The following is a 12,112-nucleotide window of genomic DNA, read 5'->3' on the forward strand; positions in this document are numbered from 1 at the left end:
TATATATGTGTGTATATATGTATATATATATATATATATATATATATATATATATATATATATATATATATATATATATATATATATATATATATATATATATATATATATATATATATATATATATATATATATATATATGTCTGTATACATATACATATATATATATCGATGTACATATATTGCTATAGATATGGAGAGAGGGGGGGAGTGTGACAGAGGGGGTGGGACAGGGGGAGTGTGAGATCGTCATATACAGTCATATCTGTAGATAGTCAGATCTGTCTGTCTATGTATATGTATCTACATATATCTATATCTGTATGTGTGTATTACATATATATGTTTCTACATATTCTATCTAACTACATCTGTCTATGTATTCCTACATCCCTCTCTATCTATGTATACATATATGCATATTATATATATATATATATATATATATATATATATATATATATATATATATATATATATATGTACATACATACATATATTGACATACATACGTATCCATATGATAGATAGGTATATCGACATGTTTGTTTACAAAACTGTATACACACACTAACATACTGCTAAACATACATAACTGTGAAACCTACTTTGTACATTGCACTACAACCTACATTCAACCTACATTGATATGTGCAAATAGATGCCCTCACATACATATGTATGTACAGCCTTCACTGATAGTTGCTGTATGTCCCCTGCCCTATGCACATCTTCATATACATATGGATACAGACCAATGACACATATGGAGGGTTCACAGTATGTAGACTTTTAAAGTATTACTTTACATTACCTGTGTTTGTCACAGCTGCTTGTGTTGCCTTTTGGTTTGGTGTCCTGCTGCTGCTCCAGCTGACAGATGTCAGCTTTCTAGTAGGTTTTGTTGAGTGTTCTTGTATGTTTTTTTTTTCTCCCTCTCTTTCTCTCTCTCTCTCTCTCCCTACCTCCAGAGGGTGCAATGAAAGTATTGCATGTGTGGACTGGGAGTACAGCATGTTTTGTAGGTATCTGCATATGTCCATGTGATGGCCTCTGCACCAATTGTTAGCCAGCATTTGCTAATTGCATGCAGCCAGTTGTGTACTGATTGCAGTTCTCACTGTGATTCCAGGACAGTGCTATAAAAAGGTATGTGAGATAGGCATAGCCCTTTCAGAGTTTAAGGGCAGGGACCATGCTGGTATGCTGTGGACACTGTTCTGTGAGTGTAAAGGTTAGTATCGCTTTCATATTTCTGGCTGTGTTGTAGATTAACATTTCTCCATTCATTTCTCCAGTTTCCTGTACTAACTGTGTATGTACACTGACACCTAAGACTACTACTACTGTTAATGTGGGTGTGTGTGCTTTCCTGTGGGACATGTGGTGTAACTGGTATATAGCAGTGGCTCTTGCACTTTGTTGCTATGGCTTCAATATTTGCCCTTTACATTCACTACTCGTATGCCTGCTAGGTGTCTTGACTGTAGTGTGTTGCTGTGGCTTTCCTATTTTCCATATACATTCACACCTTGGAATGCTGGCTATATCTGCTAGGGTGTTACTGCATGCAGTGTGGTCTGGCCATGGTGTGGGCCTTGACATCTATTAGGGTATTTGAGTATGCTGCTGAGCAGGCCCCAGAGACTCTCAGGTGCATCTTTTATGTGCCTCATGGAATGGTACATATCAGTGGGGTACACCCATTAAATTGTCTGGTATTCTGCAGTTGTGACTGTGGGTTAGCATGATTATATGTATTACTACACTATTTCCGACGTGCAAGTGGTGCATACTTTCAGTACTTCATAGTTACCATTGCATGTGTTGTAACACCTTTCTGCGTACTGTTTGTACATTTCACAGGGTGTCTGTGGGGCATCCCTGTAACTCAGTCACTGTTGCTATGTCTAGGCTCTTAACTATTCAAATATGACAGTGTCAGTCCTCTCAAGTGTACAGATATTTGCAGGATGTCCATGTTTCTGCCTCATATTTTGGTCTATATCTCATAAACAGCTTTTTCTGGCAAATCACAAAGGGCTCAAGTCAGACTATAGTGACAAACATTTCAGTTTCAGACTTCATACCCTTCAAAACATCCAACATAATGCAAAACCTGTTACTCTCTCAACTGTCTAAGTTTGTTGGAGCAATATTTGGAATATGTCCCTGTTTTTGGGCCTTTGCTCCACATTTGTTATTACTTAGTCCGGATGTGTTCCTGTAAGAGGTTGTGGGGTATGGGCAGTGATTATCCTGCTGTGAGTATGTGTGTGGCTTGCAAGGTGCTACAGTGACATTATTACCTAATAGCTACCAACTAGCATGGCTGTTTCTGTTCACACACTACTATTATAGAAATCCACTACATTTGACAGTAAATATACATGACATGCTTTGTGTACTACACATCCTATATTCCCTTTACATTCAGTCCTACTATTGCATGATATATTTATTGTAGCACAATGTCCTTATATAACAGTCATGGCTTAGTGGTAAGTCATGCAGACGACTGTTTCCAAGGTCCTGGGTTCGGGACTGACAGTGGGATTTTATTTTGCTTTTGAGCAGACTACAGGCCTTGTCATTCAGAGTGACTAAGGCACTTTTAAGCAGTTGTAACCGGGTTAGCACTGGTTTGCGCGGAGCTCACGCATGCGCACTGGCGTTCAGCACCGCGCACACCCACTTACAACTGCTTAAAAGTGCTTACTCTTGCACACACCCGCGCTAATTTCTTTGAAAGAAATGAAAATGGGGAGACAGGAAAGTGGTGAAAAAGGGGTCACAAAGAGAGTAAGACAGTAGGGAAACAAGCTCGGGTTTTGCAAGAGGGATGTAGGTAAGGCCCATAGCTGCCCATTTCTTCATCGGCAACAGCTGTGCATATGTTTGTAATTTGGTGTGACATTTGAAACCTTCCACCCCTGAGAGAGGTGTAAGGACAACAATAATACTTGTTGTACAGCCAATTGTAATTGACAGTTTCCATGTCCAGCAGACATGTGTGCGAAATGGGCAGCTATGTATGGGGCGTAATTTTTTTGTGGGTACAGAGTGCCCTTTTTTTTTTTTTTTTCAGGTGAGAGTGGTATGTCAGGTACAGGAAGTTGGTATAGCTGGGGAGGTAGGTTGGGTAGGTTAACAGACAAGACAAACAAGACGCATACAGGGGCAGTGTATGACACATGTGGGGGGGTTACACAATTGACAGGGACGGATGTTTGGATATCTAGAGCCCATGAGCCCACAGATAGCAACAGTGGAACTGATATCCCCACCCATGGGCAGTTGCCACTGTGCCTTCACAGCCCAGGACGGGGCTGTGCTGGGGGCTGTGTAGGCCAGGCAGCAGGCACACCCGTTAGTTGTGCCACCCGTGCCTCATGCTGGCGTAGGGGCCCAAGAACAGTGTCCCGGATCTCCCTACACACCACAGTCCGGACATTACGTAGGGTGAGTGGATGTTCTCCTCCGGCCACACTTGCAGAGGGGGGACGAGCCCCATCCCCTGCAGTGCTTCCACCCGCAGGTGGCACAGGGCCACCGGAGGAGGGTCCGGCCTGGGCACTACTGCCAGGTGCACTCGCCATATATATATATATATATGGGTCTACTTCACTTCACTGAAAGCTCATTTCACTGAAACTCATTTGACAGAGCATACTTGACTGAAATCTCACTTCACTGAAAGCTAATTTTACTGAAACTCATTTTGTTGAAAGTTATATGCCCTTTTCCCCATTGTAGTGCGATCCTGGAGTTTGTATATATAGTAAGGGGGTGGGGGGCAGAGACCCCCATATTGCGGGGTGGGGGCATAGCCCCCCACCTATTTTATACATTTTAAATCATATACATAGATACTTACAACTCTAATGAATAACTCTTTTTAGAAGACAATATATACCCAAATTATGTGGGGGGCTGTGCCCCCCCTTACTATATATACTTACTCCAGGATTGCACTACAATGGGGAGAAAGGCATATATCTTTCAATGAAATGAGTTTCAGTCAAATGAGTTTTCACTGAAGTGAGCTTTCAGTCAAGTGTGCTCAGTCAAATGAGTTTCAGTGAAATGAGCTTTCAGTGAAGTGAAGTAGACCCATATATATATATATATATATATATATATATATATATATATATATATATATATATATATATATATATATATGTCTGTGTGTGTGTGTGTGTGTGTGTGTAAAAATAAAAAGGCAACCATGAAGAAGATACTTAAGAACAAATAAAAATAAACAACCTTCTAAGACCAAGATAACAAAGAGGCAGAGATGAAGAGATGAACTGGTGATTTTTAACGCTTTCATCCTTTATTGTCATTGGACTTCATCACAAATAGAAACTATGTGACCTACAAACTGTAAAACAGCTAGATATAAATGGTACAGTCATAAAATACAATAGCATAGTGTGAAAAGTTTAAAAATGGTTTAAATATGTAGGTTTTTTTACTACACACACACACACACACACACACACACACACACACACACACACACACACACACACACACACACACACACATATGTATGTATGTATGTATATATATATATATATATATATATATATATATATATATATATATATATTTATAGGTGTGTGTGTGTGTGTGTTTACACATATACATACAAACAGACAGATGGTAAAAGAATTGCAATTATGCATTTTTATTTTATTTATTTTATCTGTTTCTTTTTACTGATTAAAACAGTTGCTGACCTGACCTTTTTCTCCAAAGAGCCTATCTCATTATTGTGCACCATACAGACCGCAGTCCTCCACTACAATCATGTACATTCTATATATATGCCTTTCTTCTAATCTTTCACTCACATAGACACACACTCACACACACACACACACACACACACACACACACACACACACACACACACACACACACACACGCACACACATCATAGAAATGCATGTGTATATGTATTTGATTAGAAAGAAAGACATATGTAGAATTAATGAATTAAAAATAGAGGATAAATAGTTTTACAGAGTATTTGTAGTTAAAATTATAAACAGGCAAAGCCAGGACTCCTATTGACACACATTGTACCAAGACTTGTAAATGTTCATTGCTGAACCTTATAACAGCTGCAACACTTTCTGAGATAAATGTTTCTTTTTCTGTTATTTTCTAGCTGCAGAGTGAGTATTCTGAATATTTCACTAATAACTCTCCTGACTTATACCCCCAAATTCACTAATCTTCCATGCAGGACTAGCATCGTCCTGCATGGAAGCACCAGTATAGGAGGAGGATGGCAGAGCACCATGCATATTAATGAAGGCGCACTGCCGGACCTCCCAGGCATACACAGAGCATGTACGAGTGCAGGGGGCATATCTGAGGGCAGAGCTCTCAGAATAAACATGCCCCTGCAATGTAGAATGGCAGAAAGTGGAAATAAATGAGCGAGGCCGCTCATAGGTGTCCGCATATCCCCACCAACAGTTCCCCATGTGTACAACAGCAGCAGTACATATAAATAAACTAAAGAAACCCCTTTATATATTTTTTAAAAATCCGAGTACAGCTAACCATAGGTACGTGGGTGTGCCCATCGCTTAGCTATGGTTAATGCAGCTTAAAGGGCTGAAGAGGATAACAAGGAAGATATATGCAAATGAAGCAGCACAGCAATAGTGTAGTGGGCAGACCATCCGCATAACAAGCAGGCATCCCAGTTCAAGTCCCACTGCAGCACATACCATTTTCCATGTGAAATCTGTATTTGAACATTTTATTGCTGTATAACCTATGAAATAACATTTAAATGTGAAATGGAGTACTGCATTAAATGCACATGTGAGGTGTCAGTGTCATAATGAATAAAGCACTAGTAAGCTTGTTTAAGCACCATTAAGAAGTAGTAAGCATATGTAAGCACTAGTAAGTGACTGTAAGCCTGTTTGCATGGAGGTAAGCAATGCGCACACAGGTTGAGCAATTCTGAAGCTAACTCTCTGTAAGTATGTGTAACTGGAGGTTAGCATTCTTACCTTCGTGCAAACCAGCGTAAACACGCTTACAATTGCCTAAAAGTGCCTTAATCACTCTGTATGCATCAGCTGCTGTTCTGGCCAGAAATAAAAGTAAACAGCCTTTGCAGGCTGTGAACCCAGCACCCTCTACACTACAGTCACAGCAGTTAACCACTAAGCCATCACAATATTATGTAAGAATGAGGTTCCAACAAACAAATCCTCAGCATAGGAAAACCAAGCTGAACATGTGAAAGGAATTTATATGCAGTGTGATATTGTATAACCTGCTACATAACATAAATAAGTGAACTGGAGTACTGCAGTAAGTCCAGATGTGAAGTGTTGTTGTAATAAAGTGTTGAAGTTCCCATGACCCCATACAGTGTACGTACACATGAATCAAGGATACAACACACATATATTACATGTAATGAATAAAAAATCAATGCCAAAAGGCAAATATCATGCAAATCAAATATTAAGCACCACTAAGCATTGCACAGCACTGCTTCCCAGACTACTGGCAGAATACTACCAGTGGGAGAAACAGTGTCAACCTGCTAAGTCTAATCTTGAAACAAACACATGTCCGTCCCTGGTGGGACGACCCCAAAAATTCTGCTAAAAAGAGTCTTCGAGTAACATACCATGCCTCAAAGGTAAACAAAGAAGGGTATGCATGTTCACAGACTAAATGTTTGGGAAGCCTGAAGATCCATGAGTTGAGACAACTTATGTGATGGGTCCCAAGAAGTGTAGAGAGGGCAATGTGCAGTGGTATGGTTAGATTTGGCTTGAACCTGTAGGAAAGATGATTGCTGTGGAGGAGGAATGGGGAGAGGGAATGATGGGTATGACATTATGGACCGATGCGTGCCGCGGTTGGATGGACCCGATCTAATGGGACCGCCTTGTGGATGTAAGCAAGAAAGGAGGGGGGGACAGGAAAGGAACTGAGACATAGCATTTCCCATGGCAAAGCACGTTATGAGTAATATGTATGTTGCATAACCCACAGAATAACAAACACACACATATATATATATATATATATATATATATATATATATATATATATATATATATATAAACTGGAGTACTGAGGACATGAAATAACACACACACACACACACACATATATATATCTATATATATATATATATATATATATATATATATAAACTGGAGTACTGCAGTAAATGCCCATCTGAGATGTGAGGTGTCAGTATCCTAATGCATAAAGCAGTAGTTAGGTTAAGCAGCAATAAGCAGTAGTAAGCATATGCCAGCACTAGTAAGTGAGTTTAAAGCCATATGCATGGGGGTGAGCAATGTGCATACAGGTTAAGCAAATCTGTTGCAAACTATCTTTAAGCATATGTAACCAGAGGTTTGTGGTTGCATGACAGTAAGCACTGTGTACACAAAGTAAGAAATTTCGAGGCTAACCTGGTATAATTGGATGTTCCCTGCAGTTGGCAATGCTTACCGTTGCACACATATGCTTACAACTGCTTAAAAGTGCCTTAATCACCCTGTATCTCACCGCCCTTGTTCTACCCAGCAACAAAATTAACAACCACTGCCAGGCTTGAACCCAGAACCCTGCATACTACAAGCATAGTGAATTATCACTACACCATGTCGGATATACATAAATCCCCAGTATTCTTAGACATATCATGCAGCACAGTCAATCTGCAAAAGGGGAATTGTACTAATATCATAACACTCAACCTCTTATTGCAAACATTCTGGGCATAGTGCAACAAAATTGAGGTACAAATTGGTATAAATGTGAAATATTGTTCTTATACATGTAAAACATTGCTAGTTAAACAGTGATTTGTTGTAATACACATAATCTGAACAACATGAAGTCTGAAACTCTAATGTATCATCATTCCTGACTGACCACATTCCTGACATCATCCACGTCAATTGGCCAGACGAATGTGGGACAGGCCAAAATTGTGAGACAAACATGCATGGACATACAGACAGTTATAGATCTGTAAATGTAGAGAGATACACAGCTACATATAAATGTATGACTCACACATAAATCATATCACATCGATGGTATATAGGTAGGTAGATAGATAAATATGTTTACATATATTTAGAGACAGATATAGATATACACACACACACACACACACACACATATATATATATATATATATATATATATATATATATATATATATATATATATATATATATATATATATATATATGTGTGTATATATATATATATATATATATATATATATATATATATATATATATATATATATATATACATATATATATATATATACATATATATATATATATATATATGTATATGTATGGACAGATATGTGTAGTGCATCTCCAAATAGGAAAAACAAGCGGAACCTCCACCACAAAATAACTGACCATATGCACTGTTAATGGGGGTGGGGGGCTCAAATGAGGGATACCTGGTGATTACTGCTATGTTCCCCCCCACCACAGAAGTAACAGATATGCTGTGCAATGCATATATATGTATACACATATACACAGACAAAGCATATTAGTAGCCATACATATGTAGAGGTACTGTAGACGTACTGGGTGCACAGTATATCCCAGGAACATAACCCCTGTAAGTGGCACCTGTGAAAAGTGTAGTGTGGCAACCATTCCCACAAATGAGAATATGTAACAGTCAACATATACCCACTCTCAATTCAAAGCTCAGGACACCACACACAGGTTTGCATACTCAGAAAACCTTTAATCTGTGTACAATACAATACTGTATGCCATTTGTGTCTACACATAGATTTCCAAATACATATTCAATGATGGATGCAAGGCCCACACAAAACAGTAGATGCAAGCACTATGGATATATAACATACTATGCTGTCCAGGCTGAGGTCTGCAATTAGTTCAACATTAAAAAAAATAGCAATCAAGATGAGAAACAATCAACAATCAGAGATGTAGGTCAGCAGCCTCCATTTACAGCCTGTAGTCAAGCCCTAGGGGGAAATGTAGTAGTTATGGTAATGTCACTGTATCTCGTACATAACATTGCTTAACCTAACATTTCACTATCACACTGACTGACTGAACTTTGTGTAACACTGTAAGCTGTAGCCCACCACTGTTCCCATGGAGGAATGTATGAATGTATACAGCCATACACCTCAATGTGTCTTAACACTTACATCCCTGAAAAGGTGTCACAGCCTAAGTTAATGGCATTGAACTCCCCCATAAAAGGCTGTACAAGGGCAAGGAACACTGTTTACCACACACTGACCTTTGGAATGTACAAGGGCACATATGTGTTGTCCAGCTGTTGCCCCCATATATATGGACCTTGCCCAACAGTTGTTGTGGGAGTCCATGACATGACTGGGATGATAGCAGTAATGCTAGCAGTAAATAATGATAGGCCATTACCTAACATCCCCTTACTGTATCACAGCAGGACAAAGACTGGCATATATGTGAACGGAGGCAGTAACACAGGGCCATATTTGCATTATTGCTGTTACACCTTGGAAATTGCTGGTGTCACAGGATTTGTTGCAACATACCCTTATGCAGGAATACAACATCAAAATACAAAGGGATGTAGCCATGTACTGATAGCACTCAACAGACAGAATGCCACTGATAAATCTGGGACAAAACCTGTGTGGTGCACAGACAAAACCTAACAGGCAATCCTCTGGCTATCATAAGAACAGGTCCACAGTTGAGAGCTATGCAGACAGACTACATTCCATGCTAAACTACCATGTACACAGAAACCCTGTAAGACCAGCAAGATACAATGTACATAACAACACTACTCACACTGTCTGTAACCTTACCCAAATGTGTATTTGGCCTGTGTCTGCAGGTTCTGCTGTAAGAGGTATTGCTACCTGCTATCTGTAACACTGCTGTCCACACACAGGAAGGATGTCCTCTATACTGGAAAGGTGAAGAGACAATGCCCACATAAGTCAGCAATTTATAGTACTGGGTTGCCATGACAGTTGTTATCTGAATTATTACACAGCAGGCTGCATGCAATTAGCAACTGGTGGACACTGAGTGGTGCAGAGCCCAACACCTGATCATGTGCAATACCTACAAAAGCATGCTGCAATCTATTCAAACCAGCTCAATCACTCTACTGGAGAGGCAGAGAGAGAGAGAGAAAAAATTTAAAAAGTAAATCATAACAAACTGAAAAAGAATAACAAAGCTCAGGGATTTATTACAGCGAAAAAAAACATAAAAGGTATATGAAACATAAATGTATTTACTTGCATGTAGTATTTGGTATAGAATAATGGGATTTATAATGTGAAATAATTTATATGTGCCATCAGTAGTTGTTCCTGTAATGATGTTCTGCTCAACAACTGCTCTGGACAATACTGTCTGTCCCTGTGGGCAGTGGGATATATCTGTCAACAGTGCAAATCAGCAGTGAATGACAAAGATGTCACCCATGATATCTGTGTTCTGTACATTACTGTGGCCAATGGCTAGTGGTGGTATTCATACTGTCATAATAGACACATGGGTGTCAGAGCACAACTCCTGCAGGACAGTCATATTAATGTGTAGCATAGCATGCACAACTGCCATAGCTGTATAATATGCTTATCTACAATCTGTCACCATATATACCCCCTAATGTTAGTCTGTGTTCACATGTGACATCTGTGTTGCAGCAAGGCAGAACAGTTCAGCTGTGAAGAAAACAGAGTTACAAGAGTGTGGACCAGATGTTTGTATGCACCCCACATATAGATAAATATATGTGTGATCTATATTCACAGCTGTGCAAGTCTACAGAACCTCAGACAGTTTTTATATATATATATATATATATATTTATATATATATATATATATATATATATATATATATATGTATATTTATATATATATATATATATATATATATATATATATATATATATATACATACATATATACATACATACATATATCTATATATATATATATATATATATATATATATATATATATATATATAGATATATATGTGTGTGTGTGTGTGTGTGTGTATGTCTATATAAACACACGTTGTCAACTATATGGCTCAGCCTAGGCCTCCGGAAAACCAACAACACACCCTGTGCATATGATGATACCTGTGTCACATCCTGTCATCCGTAACATTGATGCAGGGACAGGCTAATGTGGTTCTGATGCACAGGGTGACTGTACAACAGTGTAGCAATGGAATGCTGTGTAGCATGTTGTCAGCAGTAAAGTGAAATGCTAACATCCTGGAATGTGTAGCTGTGCAGCCATGATGCATTATAGCTTTTATTAACAATGTTGTGTTGTTTTCACCATTATCTATTCTGATTGTGTTGTGGTTGTCCATGTGCCACATGGCTGATGGGTATAATGGTGTCAGCAGGCCTTCTACAGTGGGCATCGGTAAGCGTAGTGGGTGGTACACATGACATGGCTGGGTTCAACACACAGAGCCTTTGGTTTGGATGCAGTACAGATACAAGACTGTATACATGGAGGTATGTCCCCATACAGGTAACACATCTGTTGCCCATGTAATCCCACCATGACAGGATAGGCAGAACCACACATTGGTATATATGTGGGAGGGTGGCCTAATGGTTAAGGTGTTTGCCTTACAAACACAAGGTGCAGGGTTTGAATGTCAGAAGGGATAATTGGCTAGGCTTAAAATAGGTCAAACCAAAAAAGACACGCAAGGTGGACCCAGTGCAAGGCTCAACCAAAATGTCCAAATACACAAAACGAGCCAGCACAAAGGTTGCAGCAAGCAATAAAAAGTAATTTATTGTGGCATATATAAAAAATGAATGGCAAAAAACTGCAAACCGGTTTCGGCCAACACAATGGCCTTCTTCAGTACAGGAAAAAATAATTCAGGATAATGTGTGCTGATGATCCTTAAATACTATTCAATTTAAAGAGATATGCAACCATAAAAAGAAGATTGTCAGTATTGTTATACAAAAAATTCCAAAAAAAGGAAAAATAGTCTAAGAATAAACTGGTCACATGAATATGGGAAAATTA

The sequence above is a fragment of the Protopterus annectens genome, chromosome 2.part2, assembly GCF_019279795.1.
Source record: "Protopterus annectens isolate FY-2018-M chromosome 2.part2, PAN1.0, whole genome shotgun sequence".
Taxonomy (NCBI): Eukaryota; Metazoa; Chordata; order Ceratodontiformes; family Protopteridae; genus Protopterus; species Protopterus annectens.